Genomic DNA, 19377 nt, shown 5'->3' on the forward strand with positions numbered 1-19377 from the left:
GATTTGTCCACTGGTGAAGGACAGTCCTGTTGTTTCAGAGGCCCTGGAATATTGCTGTTGGTTCAGAGCTCCTGAGATTGTTCTGCAGACAGAGAGTGAATTCTGTCCACTAGTGAAGGACAGTGCTGTTGTTGCAGAGGTCTTGGAACCTTGCTGTTGGTTCAGAAGCCCTGAAGAAGGATTTTCTTGTTGTATGTTTACAGAAATCCTGGAAGAGGGTTTTACTAATGTTTTCAGGGGTCCTAGGACTGTTCTGCAGACAGAGAGTGAATTAATGAAGAGACTGGCAATGTATCTTGTGGCCTTGCTAAGCTTTGTCTCCCCAGGAACAAAGATTGCTGAGAACTTGCCTCCTGTCAAGATGAAGAAAAGACCTCTCTTTGGGTATTAAATGCTGTGCTTAAGCTTGTTGTAACTCTGGGGTAGATTCAATTGTGATCAAAGGGTGGGGAACTTTTGGCTTGTGCTCTGTGATTGAACAAATGAATGTACTTTACCTATGTTTGGAAACTAATTTCCATTTGAGAAGAGGAGCTTTGTGATGGACTAAATGAATGTACAGCCTAGGGGTGGAGTAGTATTTAGAAGAGGGATTTTGTGATTGATTAAATGAATGTAATGTCCAGGGGTGGGGTAGTACTTGATTCAATTACACTTGGTAAATGCTGTATTTTGAATTATGTTATACTTTGATTCTCTCTGTTCTTAATTTGTCACTGAATAAAATGGAGAGAACCTATGCTGGTATTTTGAAGCCTGGGAAGTTGCCTTTGCTTGGCATTACAGATATGAATAGGCAATTTTCAGAGAAAGGAGACAAAGCTATCTATAGTCATATGGAAAAATTCTCTTAATCATTATTAATCAGAGAAACCCAAATTTTAAAAAATCTAAGGTACAACCTCATACCTATAAGAGTAGCTAATATGACAAAAAAGGAAAATGTTGGGTATTGGAGGGAATGTGGGAAAACCAGGAGGGATGGAGCTGGGAACTGATTCAACCATTCTGGAGAGCAATTTGGAACTATATTCAAAGGAGTATAAAACTCTGCATACCCTTTGATGCAGCAATATCACTACTAGGTCTATATCCCAAAGATATTCAAAAAAGGGAAAAGGATCAATTTGAACAAAAATATTTATAGTAGCTCTTTTTTTGGTAGCTAAGAATTGGAAATTTGGGGGATGCCTCAATTAGGGAATAGCCAGAGAACAAGTTGTGGTATATGATTGTAATGAATATTATTGTGCTATAAGAAATGACAAGCAGGATGATTTCAGAAAAACCTGGAAAGACTTAAATGAACTGATGCATAGTGAAGTGATCAGACAGAAAAATGCTGTACACAGTAACAACAGCATTGTTTGATGAATTGTGAATGACATAACTATTTTCAGCAATGCAATGATCCAAGACAATCCCAAAGGACTAATGATGATGCATACTATTCCCCTCCAGAGAAAGGGCTGATATTGACTGAATACAGACTGAAGCATGTTATTTTTCACTTTCATTTTTTTCTTTTGAGTTATCCTATATAAAATGACTAATATGGAAATGTTTTGCATAATTAGGCATGTATAACATATATCTGCTTACCATCTGAACAAGGGAAGGAAGAGAGGGAAGGATAGAAATTGGAAATCAAAACTTTAAATAAAAATGTTTTTAAAAATTTAAAAATGAAAGGTGGATAAGAAAGAGAAAAGGCATCAATTAACTACTTAAAAATACACAGAAGAGCCAGCCCAGAAGGGAGTTCAGAGGAGGGCATGGACAAACATGGCAGTATTAGTACTACCACATTTACTTCAATGTATCATAAGAGAAACACACGGTACGTAACAGATTCACAGCTTTATTTAACATCCTGATTTGGGGGGTTTCTTTTTGTAGGGAAGACTTATTTTTGATAATGATCTTCTAGTTAATAATTTTAAAAGCCATTTTCAATAATTAGGCATCATATAAACATAAGGGAATTTCATTTTCCCCCCACCTCAAAACAGTCCAGAGTAATTACCCATTTAAATTATCAGAAGGGGTTCTAATGTTTTTACTCTAAAGATTAGGGAAGTCACATGCCTAATACAGAATGCAATGATCTACCTAGTAGTTTCAACAATTATAATCATTTATGGGTATCTAGAAGTGCCTAGTTTAGCCCTAAAGATATTTGTTGCATTTTACATTTAATTCCAATTCTGTTCCCTTATTGCTAATACATTTAAATATTAAATGCTCTCACATCCTATTGTTATACCATTGCTTTAACATAATTTTAACAAGATATTTGTAAAGCATATAAAATTTTCTTATGTTGGCTTATATATTTTTTGGAGGGAGGAAGGAGGGCAGGAGGAAGTATCACTCATGAAACTGATTTCATGAAAACTCCTGATATTGAGACTCCTTCTACAAATGTAATTCATTACCTCCTCGGTAATCTATGGACTTGGAGAGTTGTTTGGAGCAATGAAAGATTGTGACTTGCCAAAGGTCACACAGCCCATATATGATAGGGGCAGAACTTGAACCTAGGTCTTCCTCATTCTAAAGCACTACTTCTATGATATAAGTAGGAGTTGAACAAGACTGGAAATGTACACTTTTCCCTGACAAAATAAAATGTATGACATAGGATATGTTTCATATTTCATTTTTTATCCTTTTAAACCCAACACCTACAACTATGCTTAATAAATGCTTATTGGTTGATTGATTGATCTGTCAATGTTGGTCTTTCTAGAGTCCTTGGGCTGGAAAGATCACTCATTGGCTTTGGAGTCTGAGCACCTAGGGTCAAATCTGGTCTCTGCCATCATATGTGTGAGCTTAGGCAAAGCACTTAAGCTCTTCTGACCCTGGCTTCCTTGCCTGTAAAATGAGAAGGCTGGGCTACATGAGCCCCACTATCCCTTCCAGTTTGAAATCTATGATTATATGATTTGACAACCCGATTATTTCATGAGATCCAAATGAAAAAAAAAAAGAATAAATGGGGGCGACTAGGTGGAGCAGTAAATAGAGCACCAGCCCTGGAGTCAAATCTGGCCTCAGACACTTAACATAAAAACTAGCCGTGTGACCTTGGGCAAGTCACTTAACCCCAATTGCCTTCCAAAAAGCAAAATAAATAAATAAATAAGAAGCCATTTGTGGGTATGATATGGCATCTAGTCAAATGAATTTTGGTATTACTTATTAATTTAATGCTTAATTAATTGGATTTTTAAGGTTTAAATGAGATTTGTTCCACTTGCTAATTCAGATGGATGTTGCTTCTGAGAAAAGATTTGACCTCAATTTCCTTCTTGCTTTGGGGAAAGTCTTTCACATTTTTGTTTTCAGTGGGATCAATCTTACAGAAAATAGAAGCCAATTGACAAAATGCATGTTAGATTTGGGTTTGTTCTCTTAAGTGGACTGCAGTTTCTACACTCTGAATATGTAACAACATCTATTTTTACCTTATCTGTGGGTGTTTAAGTCCAAGAATAATAATGCAGCATGCAGATGGAAAAAGTATTCCTCAGACACTGTACTACATACTTTCATACTTAAAATTTCTTCAAGGAAAAAAAGATCAATAACCTCCTCCTCTCCTGCCCCTTACTTCCAGAAATGGAGATTTAATTTCAGAGACTTCTAGAGCAGTGCTATCAAACTGAAATAGAAATAGATCCCTGTGGGAAGTGTATGGGCTTAGAAAACAACAAATTGACATTATCTATGCTGTATTGTATTTTCACTTATTTTGTAAAACATTTCTTAATTTCATTTTAATCTGTTTTATGTCTTAGGCCACACTTTGGTAGAGGGCAGGATTTTGATCCTCTGGTAAATAGAGAATCATGCTAATAGTTGAGAGAAATTTTTTAAAAAATAGATAAGATGCTCTCATGCTATCATGATGCTTACTTGTAAAAGAACAAATAAAGGTAACTATAATGCCCAACATCACATAATGCTTTAGAAAGTTAACCCAAAAAAGGGGTCTGTGATGCCCAAATGGTAATGCCTTTATTGACCAATGAGATCACGACAGACTTCAGGAAGGATATAGCAAATAAGCTGAAATTTCAAGGGCAGGACGACATTGAATAGACAAAGGTAGGGAGAATGGTCAGGCACAGGTAACACATAAGCAGAAGTAGGAGAACACAGGGCACTCTTGGGGTGACACAGAGGAGAACATTCTGATTGGAACATAAAATGTATGTAAGGGTGGAGGACCTTGAATGCTCAGCTAGGGAGTTTATGATTAATTTGGAAAGTATTAGGGAACCACAACAAATACTTTAGCAAAGGAATGACATGACAATATCTACATATAGCTAATAATATTCCAGAACTGGTGTGAAAAATTAATTATAGAGAGGATAGCATGAGAGAAGGCTAGACAAGTTTTTTTTTTTTTACTAATCCACTCCTTTGATGGGCATCTCACTCTCAAAATGTAGACAACTTTTCGTCAAACTGTTTGTCAGAAAAGGGAAGGAGGAGGCTGGGAAGGCAGCTAGATGTAGTAAAAAGGCCAAAGAGAGGATCTGAGCATGTTATTGGCAGATGAGAAGGAGTTGTTGGAATAAAAGAGATTAAAGATGCAGGAAGGAGTGGGATATCACTGGAGAAAGATCTGGAGATGGGATGACGGCAGAGGTTAAAGAATTAGGTAAAGGGATATGTGTAGGCACCAGGAGAAAGGAGTCAAGGAGTAAGTGATGTTAATGGTAAGTTTATCAGTGATATTAAGTGGACGAAACAAGTTAAGGCAGGTAGCCACGAGAATATGGAATGTATAGCTGTAACTGTCACAGCTACTATTCTGATACACTCAAGGGAGACAATCTGGTAGAGGGGAAAGAACATGAGCTCTGAAGTCAGGAATCAAATCCTACTACCTCTGATGCTTCCTACTTGTGTACTCTTTGGCAAATTACCTAGCCTACTTGGGGTTCGGTGTCTTAATCTGTCAAACAAGGGGCTTGGACTATGTTGCAGCATAAGAAAGAAAATCTCTGAAATGGGTACTGGTCAAAAGAATTTGTAGAGATATAACAGAGAGACATGATATCTCTAAGTATAGACAGACTAGGTTTGTTTTTTTTTTCCTTACAGCACTTTTTCTTTTAATAGAAAAGGAGCAAAATCAGAAACAGTGTTTTTAATCTATTCAGATTCAAAGTATTAGCAAGGTACAGGAATATGTGGGCGCATAGAAAAACAATCTCACAGTTAAGAAAAATCTGCTTTTATAAAGATATGAATGATATGTGGTAAAAACACTTAACTGCAATAAGGCATCTGAACAAACAGTATATAGGTGATACATATGTAATGTGACCAGAAACAGATATAACACGGTCAGATTCAGATGGAACTTGGCTTGATACTTATGTAAACTGGCCTGACATGTATGTAACTTGGTCTGATATATACATAACTTAGTCTGATATATACTTAACTTAGCCTGATATGTATACATACATATGTGTGTGTGTAACTTGGTCTGATACATGTTTAACTTTGCCTAACACCGACATAATTTAATCTGACACATATGCATCTTGTTCTGATACATATGTAATTTATCTTGATACATATGTAGTTTGGGCTACTCATGACTATGATTCCTTTCCACAATACAGTAAAATGTCTACTATGAGGTAGATTTATGACCTAGTTCATAGTAATTTTTGCATAGAAGAGTAGTTATGAATGACTCATGCTTATTTCCCTAATTCCCCTCTAACAACGGGATGGCTGTGAGCTCCCAGGCCCTGGACTAGGATGGGTTCCTCTTTTTCCTGGCTCCCACTGCACCCCCATACTACAAACAAAGAGGCATCTGGCAGTCCAAGGACAGGGTAGATCACAGTGTTGATGAAAGATATTAATTCCAGCAAATAAATTTTTACCAGAATATATTTAATAAAACCACAAAAGGAAGGAAGGTGGCACAGGGTAAGGCCTGTGTTCCTCTCTCCTTAGGCTTATTTCTCTCCTGTGCCTGCTGCTGAGTGAGCAGATGCCTGCAATAAAATACACATAGTCCCATGTACCTCAACTTGTCCAGTGAATTGGTGGCCATCTCTCATGCTCTTCCTGAAGGACCCCCTGAGAGGACCTCTCATATTCTTCCTGAAAGGACCCCCACCTTTTCCTTCTCTTCTCATTCTCATCTAAAGTTTCACACCACCCACCACAGCCATGCATGAAAAGCTCCACTCACCATGCCCATCCCCTACCATGATTTTCCACACTTGAAAGGGCTACAAATTGCAGATTGTTTTGTGGGCAACCAGCCCTTTGCCAGGGCTTGTTACACATAGTACAGCCAATTATCTGTAGCAAAGAAATATCTGTTGAAAAAGGATCAAAGGTACAAGATATTTCTTCAGGTACACTGTACAGAATTGCTGCAATAACTTCAAACCAAGATAGATTTAAGTTCATAGTTTAAACTATTCCTCATGGCAGTCTTTCAAAACCTAAGGACTATGTGCATTTCCCATCCACCCCTGCTGAGCTGGATCCTCTGTAGCCTAAGCATCCCCAGTTGTTCTTGGTTCCAGAGACCCCCTTTCTAGCTGCTGTTATAACCCTTATGTCCTATCCTAAACCTCTCTGTTTGACCTGGTCAATCTCCTGGCAACCCTTATGATACCTTCTCAATAATGACTTGGTGTAAGACCTCTAGCTCATCAACCAGCACTTTCTACCTGGAGTTCCCCTTTTCTTCCCTATTTATCTTACTTACAGAGGAAGGTACACTAGCCCTGGAATTATAAGACATAGGTTCAAATCTTGCCTCTGATGCTTGCTGACCTATGGGTCCTTGCTCAAATTACATATCCTTCCTAGGCCTCAGTTTCCCTAACTGTACGATGAATGTTAGATTAAATGCCCTCAGGAGCAGATCTTTTTTCCCTGTCTGCTGCCTCTCTCTTGCTTCCCCACCCTTACTTCCCAAACATCAGCTTTTTTTACCTCTTTCTATCCATTAGCAATACTGTAAGAAGGAAACACTCACAGAGACACACATAGTCAAGCTTCCTTTCATTTAGTTTAATAATGTACCTTATGCATATCTAAATGTCTTTCCTAACTCCAAATATTAAGGCCTACCTGGAGTCTTCTGGGGGATGAAGTCAAAGTTATTCAGTCAGATTTGGGTTAGTTAGGTGGAACTTGGTAAGTCAAGTCAGTTGTGAGAAAATACTGAATTGCAAACAGCATCAAGTTCTTCAATCAGCAGCTACAGCCAGAAACCTCAGCAGAGCCTATACTGTGGGACAGGAGGTGGAAACCACTCCTGTGTGTGCCACAATGGTATATGAACACCAATACCAGAATTAGCATCAGCTATCTTTTTTTTTTTCCATCTGAGGCTGGCAACTACTTGCTTGTATGTTTCACATAGTATAACTCTATGGCAATCATCCATAATTAGATTCATAATATTTAATGGAAATAATTCTCAAAGGACCATGATTAACACCCGTGCTGAAGTCAAGAGTCATCTCCTAGGACACATTAACCATGCTGTCAACAATCAATAAGCACTACTCTAGAGTACTTCTAATTTTTACACCAATCACATGTGGATATTCACCAATGATTCATGAATCTCAGGAAAGAAAAGACTTTAGGTAAGCATAAAGTCTCTTATTTGAAGGTCAGTGTGGATTTATGTAGGAAGCCAAAGGCATGAGAGATCATCCAATGCTTTTTAAAATTCTCTTGTGCAAATGAAATTCCAATCAAACATCAATGTAACCAAAGTACCTTTATAATCAGTTACCAGAGGAAAATTCCCCCAGTGGCATTATCTCTGTCTTCTTTACAGAGAATTAAAAAAAAAATCCCCTCAAAATGTCCAAGTTGGAAGGGACCTGAGGTATCTGCTCCAAATTATACCTGAATAGGAATCCCTTGTATATCATCCCTGAATAGGGTCCATCCAATTTCCCCTTGAAAACCTCTAGTGAGAGGAATATGACTACATCTTGGCTAGCTCAAATTTGTTAGAAGGTTGCTTTCCCCCTCTTACATCAAAATAAAACTTTTTTTTTAGCTTATAACCATGGCTCCTAGTACTTCTCACTGGGGCCAAGAAGATATCTATTTAACCCCATTTGACAGCCCACAAAATGCTTGAACAGTGACTGTGTCCCTTTTAAGCACAGGCTTTTGTGGACCACCTTACATACTTCTCTCAAATTCAATCATTTTCTATTGTTCCACTCACCCTCTTTGTAACTTAAATCAAAACTTTTGCATTTTGACTCTTTGAACTTAGGGACCATACCCTCAAAAATGTACCTTCCCCTCCTTTCTTCCTTCTTCCTACCCCTACCCACCATTTTAGCCTCCTTTTACGTGCTGTCCCATCCCCACCCCTGCATTAGAATGCAATCTCCTTGAGGGCAGGGGCTATCTTTTTGCTTGTAACCCAGGAACTTTGTCAAGTGTCTAGGGCCTAGTAAATGCTTATTAAGTTCTTATTGCCTGCTTGCCTGCCCAAAAACTTACCTATAACTATTGTTATCCTTCTTAAGTTGTTTCTTTGAGAGTAGGGACTGTCTGGATAGTGTATTTGTATTCATTGTGTTTGGCATATAGTGAACTCTTTATGGGGGGGGAGGGTGTGCTGTCTTTGTTGTTGCTTTATTGACTCATTCCTTCACTTTTACCCCATCCCTGGGCGTTCCTCTCTTTTTATCCAGAGAATGTTGGAAGTAAAGAACTAGGAACTATTACAATGAGATATCTCCATCTACCAGGACTTCATAATTCTGATCCTCCAAAGCTTAAGCTGCTCTCTTCAGACTGTCATTAGGATCCACGATGCACTTATTTTCTCCATTTGAGCATATACTTGGTCTGCTTGTTTCTACTTGCTTTCTTAATACTTGGCCATGCCTATGTTGCTTCCTAAGTCCTCCAGGATATCTGTGCTTGGAAGACCTAATGTACCCTCATACTACCTGGTACACAAACACAGACCCCCATCCCCAATTCACTGTGCCCTAAAGGCTTCTTCACTTTTCACATTTGAGGTGAAAACAGTACTGGGTTCAGTTCTTGGCTCTTCTGCCTTCTGCCCTGGACAAATTCAGACAAGTCATTTAACCTCCTCGTATTGTACCCAGAAAACTCAAGCAAGACCTAAGTGACAATTTAGAATTGGACCATTTGTTATACACTATGTTGGCTGATCAGGCCACATGGTGGGCTGAAGAGGTACCATTCCACCGTCCCAGGTCCTACAACAGAGATCACAGGTAAAACCTCAGCTTTTAAAGGGAGGCCACAAGTCCAACGGTTAGGTATTACTTAAGCAGAAACTTGCAGACGCCAAAAACAGTTATTGGCCAGTACACACCTTGAAATTCCCAGGAGCACCAAGTCTCCCTGACTTGGAAGCCCGCCCACCTCTGTGAAGGTGTGCTGACTGGGGAAGGGCCCACATCCATTGCTGGAGGGTGGAACTGGCAGTGTGCTCACTTCCCTGAGGGAGGGCTGAGGTTTGGGGATGGGAAAACTAGGCACTACCTTGTCTTAGTTGGACTAGATGATCTCTAAGATGGCTTCTTGCTCTAAATCTAAGATCTCAAGTGCATTTATGTTTACTTGACATATCCTCTAACCACTTTCTCTACTTTCATAGTCCTTGTGGTTGGAAGCAAGGACCTGGGTGGTTGGGAAAAAGGGTAAAACAGTGCATGGAGAATGAAAAATTGGTGTTTGACTTGAAAGACTATGAAAGCATATAAAAACACATACAAAATAAATGCAAGTTTAATTAGAGGAAATGAAGACACCAGCCTCTGGAGGGAAATGGGATTAGAGAAGGCTTTGTAAGAAGGTGGCCTCCATGCTGAGTGTTAAGGAAAACAAGGTACTCTTAAGAGCAGAAACTAAGGGGAGAGTGAATTCTAGGCAGGGAAGACAGTCTTGCAAAGGCATGAAGGTGGGAGATAAAGTATCATATATTCATAATAGCCAATACCTTTAGAACATGCACATGTGACTCATTCACTGACCTATAAGGTTAGATTATGTTGTATTACACATGGAATTTCTCTGCAGCACCTTTCCATCTCCCCTGAAATTGAAACCCCATACCCTCAAAAAGAGTCCAAATTTAGACCTCAAAGGTCCTCAAGCTGCTAAAACCTATGCCATGGTGACACTTAGGTAACACTTGCCCTGCCTAATCACCACGAAATGCTTCAACCTCAACCCTTCACCTTCTCCTCTCTGAAGATTTGTCTGTCATTTCTTTAAGCTAATTGAAAAATATTAATACTGAAGTACTAATAATGCCCTAATATTTTGTTTTTAAATTGCTTTTTGCTATCATGAGCTTACTAGACACCAACAAATATAACCACTTCCCTAAACAAAGAAAAACAGAGGAAAAAAATTACCACATATGAAACCATGCCTGGAATATACACCTTCCATAGCTATAGTTCTTAGAATCAATGTCTCTCTTCAATGCTTAGCTCATATATCACCTAAGAAAGCCTTGACTGATTCTCCCTAGTCTTTAGTGCCCTTACACTCCTCATATTCTCTTAGATTTCTTTGTCCCTTTATATGCTTTATCCCTAAGTATACTGTCATCCCCATGAGGGTCCTGCACACTTTTCATTTCTGACTTGGTACTTCCTATCACAAACCCTTGGCTCACAGGAGACATTTAATAAGTATTTCTTGAATCAAACTGAGTTAAAACAGAAAGTCTAAATGTTCCACATTTTCAGGTTTGCAATCTACTGCTATTTATAACATCCTTTTTCTCATTCCCTGTGATGAGTGTTGCTTTTCCATTGTTCATTCAAAATATTTCTCGCACATATCCAACACCTGTTTCACACACAGAAAACGTGTTCCTGAGTGACAAAAGTCCAAATGAGTGTGCCTTTGTGGATAGTCTGAGAATATTTTCATCAATGGAGGGAGGAAATGGGTCATTTCTCTTAACTCAGGTTTTTCTTTTTCCTTCCTTTTAGGTCATTGAGAATAAAACACTTGGATCCAGTGGTCTGGCCATCAAGTAGAGTTGGAGCTGTGCTTCAGGGTTATAGCATCTTATGAAAGGCAAAGAGAGCATCAATAATCATACCTGTTCAAGAAAGAAGCTATGAACAACTGGTGTAAATTCTTTACCAAGGCAACTCTATACCTTCTTTCTCTGGGCCTGACCCCCTGCCAATCACTTGCACTTTACAAGCACAGCCCTTCCATTGATAGCCCTGGGAGTTCTCTATGTGTAAAAATGAAGGCTTCTCCACATGCTGCTGGCTCCATCTGCAGACTTTAACACTCTAAGGAGAAAAAAAAGTCTGTGGCTTTTAAATACCTTCCTAGGGCCAGGAATGGAGTGAGTCTTTGGCTTCAAGTTTTTCCAGAGATTAACACAGTCCTTATTAGTCTATAGATCAAACTGCATCAGTTCAAGGATTTTGCCACTTAAGACAAACCCTTCTCATCGACATTAATATCCTCATGCTCTATACTATATACATATTGCAGAGTTGTTTGCAGTTTATAACAAATGCAAAACATTTTTTCTGAAAAATAGCAAGTTATTATACTATATTTATACTGTATTCAGGTTGTAGAAGCAATTGGCTTTTTACTCTTGGTGTTTCCATGAATTTTATTATGCATTAATTAATAGAATGGGGCAATTTTAGGTCACCTTTTGCTTTCTTAGCAGCAAGGGTAGAGAACTCTAGTACTGTATTTTTAAATTTAGGTATTGCTTGTAACTACTATTCTGAGATCTAACTGAATATAATGTATATTTAATTCCATAAGATATATATTGTCAGATTGTATTTGTTACAGATTTATGGTCTTTTCTTACTATCTATATTCAAAATCTGGTAATAGAATACTACAAAAAAAAGACGTGGCTTCATTGAACAGTAAACACATGACAGTTGGATAAAACCCAGCTTTCTGTATTTTTAAGTTTTATATTTTATGGTTAACAAACTCTGAAGAAATGTAAAGTGTTTCTATCTACACTGTCATCCTGTCTTAGCAGCCTATTTGATATCAAAGCTTAGACCTTTACAAACCAAATTATAATATATAAGTATATATACATATACAAATAATATTATACAAAGCCTCAATGGTTATCTTCCCAAAGATTGTCAGGTGGATATTGCTGAGATTAGAAGACTGAAAATAATGATCATTTCTCTTAAAAATTAGAAGCAAGAAACAATGGTTTTATATGCCCTAAAGTCTAAACAGATAGATACTAATTCTTCCTTGGGATAAAAGGACTCCAAATTCTATACACATCTATGTGTCTTTGTATAGACAGTGAAAAATATTTCAATAAGGAATATTTACCCAGATAATGATTAGGTACAAAATAGCAGTTCAAAAGGACACATAAGAAGCAAGACTGACTTGACTGAGAAAAAGAGGGGAGCTATACAATGGGTTTACCTTGACTAGGTAGAAAAGGAAAGACTATTATCCAAACAACTGCATAACTTCAGTGATAAAGTTTATTAACCAAAGTGAGAAAGGTTCAGCAAAAACTTTCTAATTAACTTAAGAAACATGAAACAACCACTACACACTCTGCTTGTTCTCAGAAAATGGAGCTATTGTGCATGATGACAGTTTTGAACTCCCCTTCCAAGTCTTAGCAAACGATTTACTATAATAGCTGGTTAGGCTTTGACATCTTCAACAATGATAATTACTCAACAACAGAGAGCACAAATTTGCTGAAAGGCAGAGAGTCTGGAGAGCAGACCATCAGCTACTTAGACAGTGCCATGCTGAGGTAACTAAATGCCAAATTCTTCAAGCCCTTTCTCTCTGAAGTTGAAAGGACTGAAGTATGAGCTCCCAATGCTACACCATGCAGCTATCAGAAATGAAAAGAAAGAAAGAAAATGGTACAAGCAAATCCTTAGGTGACATTTGCTAAGCTTGCAAAAAGGTCGTTTCTTTATTTTTTTTTAACAGGTTATTTGTTATTAAAGGAAAAACCTCTTAACACAATTGAGTATGATTCTCCTTCATGAAAGTCATTGGTCTTTTACAAGGAAGAAAGTGGCTTCTTCAATATATTTGAAAGTTTCAACATTCAATATAGCAAACTAATTCAGAGGACAGGGTATCTTTACTTGGCCACAAATGTTATCTAAATATTAAAGTCACTGTGTGATTTTACATTAATACAAAAAAGATTGTTATTTTGTGTGTTGCTAAAGAAGTATTTTCCAAAATAAAATGCCAATTGTATGTGCATTTGAAATATGGTACAACAGGATCAGACAGTGCTACAGCAATTGGATCATAGATATAAAACTGGATAGGACCCCAGAGATCGTCTCATCTAACTCCTTTATTTTGCAAGTGAGGAAATTGAGGTGGAGACAGGGGCAATGACTTACAAATACTCATCAGTAATCTTTATAGAAGCCTGGTATATTTTACTTTGATTCAGTTACTCAAATACTGGTAATAAATACATTCCCAATTATGCACTATAATGATTCGCTGCTAAATCTATATCATGATTCCTGAAAAATCATTCTAGGAAGACTAAATGGTGTCTTCGTGTCTGCATTGCTCATTGATCTTTAGCAAATTGAACTACTTTCAAGAGTTGTCAGAAGTATAATTGCTCCTCAATTAGTTAGTTTCTCTGCCAAAGTGATGACTGAGGTTGAATATTCCAGTGCTGTGTATAGCTCTTTTAAATCTTATTGAACCAATATAGGAAGAAGGGGGTTTTGCTGTTCCAAACTGTATGAATGCTATGATCAGTAATAATATTTCATTTGAGTAATTTAAGAAGATATTAATAAAGACATGGGTTAGTGCTCAATCCAACCAGCATTACAACCTGCACTATAAATGAACTAGGAGTGGACATTTTGTTAAAGTAACATGGCCCTCTATCAATAACAATAATAAAACTGGACTCCTCCTCTTCAACAGGTTGGTGACAATTGATATTTAATGGTTTGGTCCCCTTAATTACATTATGATGTAAACTGCAAGAAATAGACAATCTAAGCTTTTCAATGGAGTTATTTATATTTTGATTTTGTTGCTATTTGAAAGAGACTCTCTGGAAAAGAGATAATAAGCTTAAAGTACAATTGACTTTAGAAAGAGTAACAGACTTTTGAGCTCCCTCAATCATATGATCAATAAGGAGCTCTCTAGTTACACAAATCACCACTATCTTTTGAGACAATTATAAGACCTAAATGCAAAATCTAGTATTTACAGGCTTTTTCTGGATTTAGATCTCTCTCTTGGAACTCAATGGGATTATGCCAATTTTCAAATGCAATTTTCAACCATGACACATTAAATTCATTCTAACTTTTTTATGGTGATATGGAAAAAGCACTGGATTTAGAGTTAAAGGATCCGAGTTTAAATGCTGCCTCTAATTCTTACTACCTGCATGACCTTTGGCAAGAAACTTAAATGCCCTGTGCCTCATTTTCCTTTTCTGTAAAATGAGAGGGTTGGACACTTGCAGCTCCAGATCTATGATTCTATGATCTATAATTAACTTATTCAGTTGTATCTTTATGGTACCTGTACATTTAAATATTTATGCTATTTTGAAGATCCAAAGTTGGATCTATGGATAGACAGACTTTTTGTAAAAAAAAAATTTAATCTAGATATTTAATTGTACCCATGAATGGGACCAGTCCTAGGAGAAATTACAAATAAAAGAGCCTTGTCTTCTACAGATCAAGAGGAGACCTCAGATCATTCCTAGGCTGTCCCCATTCCCTTCCCCCTGGGTAAGCTAGAGTGGTTCCAAGGCAGATCTGAGATACAAATTTCCCTTAAGACTATTTGGTTCAATATTTCCTAGAGAAACACTGATATTTCTCTTTAGTGGCAGCATGAAAGAGATTGAAATCCATGCCAGCATTGGCCACAAAGGATTATCTACAAGGAGAAAATCACAAATTCTTGAATGTTCCCCCCCCCATAAAAAACAATGACAAATATACAAGGTGCTGCAAAAGTCTTAGTGAATTTTTAAAGCTTTAGTAACTTTTATAATGCACTAAGACTTTTGGTACACTCATTATAATTTTTCTGTTCATCAGCTCTAAACACTGCAGTTTGTACAGATAGGTTAAATGTTCTTTCTGACTTCCATCACAACAAAAATGATAGATGATAATTAGATGACACTGATAGTAGCTCACATTTCTCTAGCCTATTAAGTCTCCCAAAGCACTTTCTTCATAATTTCCCTTAAGGTGAGAATATATTATTATCCCCACTTGTCACATAAAAACAAGATTCAGAAAGGTTATGTTACTCATGATCATATAAACACTAAATACTGGAAAGAAAATTCAAGTTGAGCTCTCTGCTATGTGGTTCAATGGAATAAGTACTGGATCTGGAGTCAGAGCAGCAGAGTTCAAATCATGGTTCTACCACTCACTACCCATGCAACCTTGGACAAGTCACTTAATCTCTTTGGGCCTCAGTTTCCCAATCTGTAAAGCAAAGAGATGGGATCTCTAAGATCCCTTTTGGATCTTATATTCCAAGTCCAATATCCTATCCACTGTGCCATTCAACTTCTTTTCAGAAGGACTTGTCAAATAAAATTATTGGGAGTGAGTTAAAATATTACTTAGAAGAGTTTGATTTCATTCAATTTAGCCACAAAATTTAAAGAAGCTTGTATGAGCCATTTACGTTAATAGATCAATTTTGGAAAGCTAAGTGAAATGGAGCTTTTCTTGATCCTGAGATTGTGGTACTAGTAAGCTACACAAAGGATTCAATTTACAAGTATTACTTTTATTTTAAATTTGGTCTGTTCTTTTAAAACGAGGTAAAAAGAAATCCCTTTAGCAAAAATGCTTACATCAGTAGTAATAACACCGTTGGTTTTTACAATACACTTTTTTTTTTTAAATTTACCTCTACCTCCCTCTACTCTCAAGGAATTCAATACATTCCACAAAGGTGTTTCCTGATTCTCCCCAGTTCTCTGTCTGATTCCTTTATATTGTTCTCAGACTTCATCCTGTTGTTCAGTTAGTGACTCACCAAGCTACTACTAAGACCCTACTGGGTGCACCTACATGATTCCCCTCACTTCTTACCCAGGAAACCATGGAAAACCATTGAGTACTCCCTCCAAAGGGATATGTGGGCTCAATTATCCAACACGATATAAGAACTTGCTTCGGTAGTTTGTTTTTGTCTTGCCACTGGACTTCACTGATTCTGAAAGACAGAGTGAGGCTAAAGACTTCATGTAACTCTGTCTCACTTAAATCCAATTCAAGTATAAGTCAAGACATCAACCCCATGATGCCATTAGTCCTCTTCCAAAACAAAGGATTAACAATCCTTCAGTAATATCCCAGTAGAAGGGACAACCCAGTACCATTATTCCTAATTTTCCTAACTAGTTGAAATAATGTGTGTGGTGGAAATGATTCAAAAAGCTTAAATCATGCTAGAAATTCAAGGTATTATTTTAATAGTCAATATTTAACACAAGTACAGTATCAGAAATGCAATAAAGCAGTCAGTGGCACAAACAAAATTGTAACTCAAGTCATACAGTTTTGTGTCTTATGAGATGGATTATGTGCAAAGAAAAGCGTGCTGAATATGGAGTTCCTGAGTTCAACGTCTGGCAACTCAAGTAGCTTCTCTGGGTTTCAGTTTCCTCTACTATAAAATGAGAGAGAAGTATAAAGCATGTAGGCTGCAGTATAGCTAGTAGCATTCCTGAGCAGAACCTAAACAAATTAAAGTGTGACTGGGAAATATGTAACAAAATATATCTACAACTTAGTGTCTTCCATTTCTTTGTGAGTTTGTCACCACAAACTAGATGACTTCGAAGGTCCCTTCCAGTTCTAGATCTGTGATCCTTTATTAGACTCTATCGATTCCTATGAAAAAATACTTCAGATGCATGGATAAAAGTTTGAATCCAGAAAACTTTCTGACATGTAAGTGTTTTAATGCCTTTTCAATATTATTTCTTGAAAAGAAAAACCACTGTGTCTACTTGGTGCTACAACATGTGGAAGAATTCAGTCCTTGCTACAAAGGGCTTTTCTAAAAATACAGTGTAGGGAAAAACCTAATGGTACTTTAGGTTTACATGATATAATATGACATTTGTAATGCTGTCCTGCCATTGCATGCCCATCACATATCTCAAAATTTTTCATTTTTATAAACTGCAAAATGTGATGCAGTGTTTCAACTTGACCAAAGTGGTATCATTCTGCTGGGAAGTATAAAATACTAGACATACAACTGGGAGTGGTGTCTTTATTATCAAAAAATGACTTCGAATTACTTTAGAAGCTGAATTTAAAGGAATTATATGGTTTCAAAGGTCCCTGGATTATAAATTGAGCTGAGCTTATTAATGCAAAGTCTTGGTTACTCATTCCTCCCTCAGCACTTGTCTTTTTCACTTCCCACATGACTCAAATTCACATACTCTCTAATATTCTCCAGTGGAGCTATTATCTCAATAATATGGTAATCGCTTCAATGTTGCAGCTTGGGATTCAGACATACATCTGCTTGCTTCTTGTATAAATCCCCCTATAAATCTATAATGGGAAGTCCATTCGACATTGTAAGTGTTTTCCATTTATTCTCCTGCTATCTGAATACCAATAAAGCACACAGTGTTCAGTGTTGAACCCTCACTCTTGCTGTAGGACAAGCCAATAATTTTTTCTGGTCCTAGATTTTTCTAAGGATGTTGTCTACATTGATCCTCCTGTATAATCACTCATTTGTACTATGTTGCACCATTCTTGTACCTGCATTGCCCTTAGTGTGATCCTCAACTTCAGTTCTTTATTATTCCATCTATTATAGTCAGTTATCACCAAAAGAATATTGGTACTAGAAATATTGGGCTTTATTTTGTGAACAAACTCAGGGTCATTAAAATAGCTACAATTTCCCCAAAGCAATTCAGCCTGCTCTCCTACTGCTGTTCAATTTCTGACCCAGCCCCACTGTTTATTTTGCAATGCCTGTATAGGATATATGAACTGATGGACCATCTCTATGGGTTCTTAATCCAACTGCATATTGTGATCTGAGCAATAAGTCTTCTTTATAGACTTTTTTCCCCTTTGTGTGAACAGTTAGGTCAAAGTATTTTGAGTAAATAGGGATCTCACTTAGGCTTGATTAATCCGCAAGATGTCTACAAGTGATGCATCAGGAGGACCTCACAATCTAAAAAAAAATCTCTATTTTTATGCTTTGCTAGACCCCTCTCCACACCACCCCCATAGTCCCATACCTAATTACATTTATTTTCATCCTGAGTTAGTACCTCCTCCTTCATCACTATGCCCAGTGCCCAAAAAAAGATCAACAAAATTATTTTTAACTTGCATGTAAACATTTTGCAACATGAAAAAGCATGTCCATTTTGAAAGCAACACACTTTAAATTACCTTGAAGTCTATTCAATTAAAAATTCATTTGCTAGTTTTGGTTCATCCCTCTGTACTTCAAAAATCCACAACACTCCATTTGAAATGGTCATAATTCTGCCAAAACATGTGATGTCTTACTTTGATTCTTAATGGATATTGGACACTATCAGTATGTATATTCCTACCACTACTACAGATGACAAACCATCCATTCCTTCTTATCTTATGGATAGGATTTAATAAATACTATATTATGGGACTGAATTCACATACTTAAAGCCCACTTCTGATTCTTTTGGTATAAAGGTATCAAGGTTGTAAACAGGCTGTCCTTCAATCAACCCTCAGTCTCCCTACTTTGCTACTCCACCTCCATTCTTACTTACTTATGTCCTCTATGCTTTTCTTCCATGTATCATGGAATATAGCATAGTCCCCTTAAAACCATTATCTCTCTTCTACCCTTGGAATCACTTGCTATTTTTAATTCTTCTAAGATCATGGGATTCTGTGCTTATACTGGTATTAAAGATACAGACTTTTATAAATATTTCTTAGAAGAACTGCAAATTATTAACAGCCATATGACAGATTACTCCAAAACATAAGAGAAATTTAAATCAAATGAAGTTTCACCTCACAGCTAATTTTCATGAAATTTAAAATGATGGAAATAGCGTTAGATGAAACGTGAAAATAGGCAAACTCATGAGCTGCTGGTGGATCTGTCTGGAAAGCATTTGGTGTTATGATAAGAAAATTAACAAAATATCCACAACCTTAAATACCAAGATGCCACCATATACATATATGTGTATACGTAAACACACACAGATGGATGGATGGATGGATGGATGGATGGATGGATGGATGGATGGAT

General features: G+C 37.1%; 1 protein-coding gene across 1 annotated transcript in view; it reads left to right on the plus strand.

The window, feature by feature from the left end:
- LIN7A (lin-7 homolog A, crumbs cell polarity complex component) overlaps window positions 1–17653 on the plus strand; it is a 212341-nt gene extending 194688 nt beyond the window's left edge. Inside the window, exon 6 of the mRNA XM_069094792.1 lies at window positions 11031–17653. The gene's annotated coding sequence lies outside the window, so the exon portion shown is untranslated. The remainder of the gene's footprint in view (window positions 1–11030) is intronic.
- Window positions 17654–19377: the final 1724 nt, after the last annotated feature.

The sequence above is a fragment of the Petaurus breviceps genome, unplaced genomic scaffold (assembly GCF_028583685.1).
Source record: "Petaurus breviceps papuanus isolate PSGF00001 unplaced genomic scaffold, PetGlider_PUasm1.0 221, whole genome shotgun sequence".
NCBI classification, from domain to species: Eukaryota; Metazoa; Chordata; class Mammalia; order Diprotodontia; family Petauridae; genus Petaurus; species Petaurus breviceps.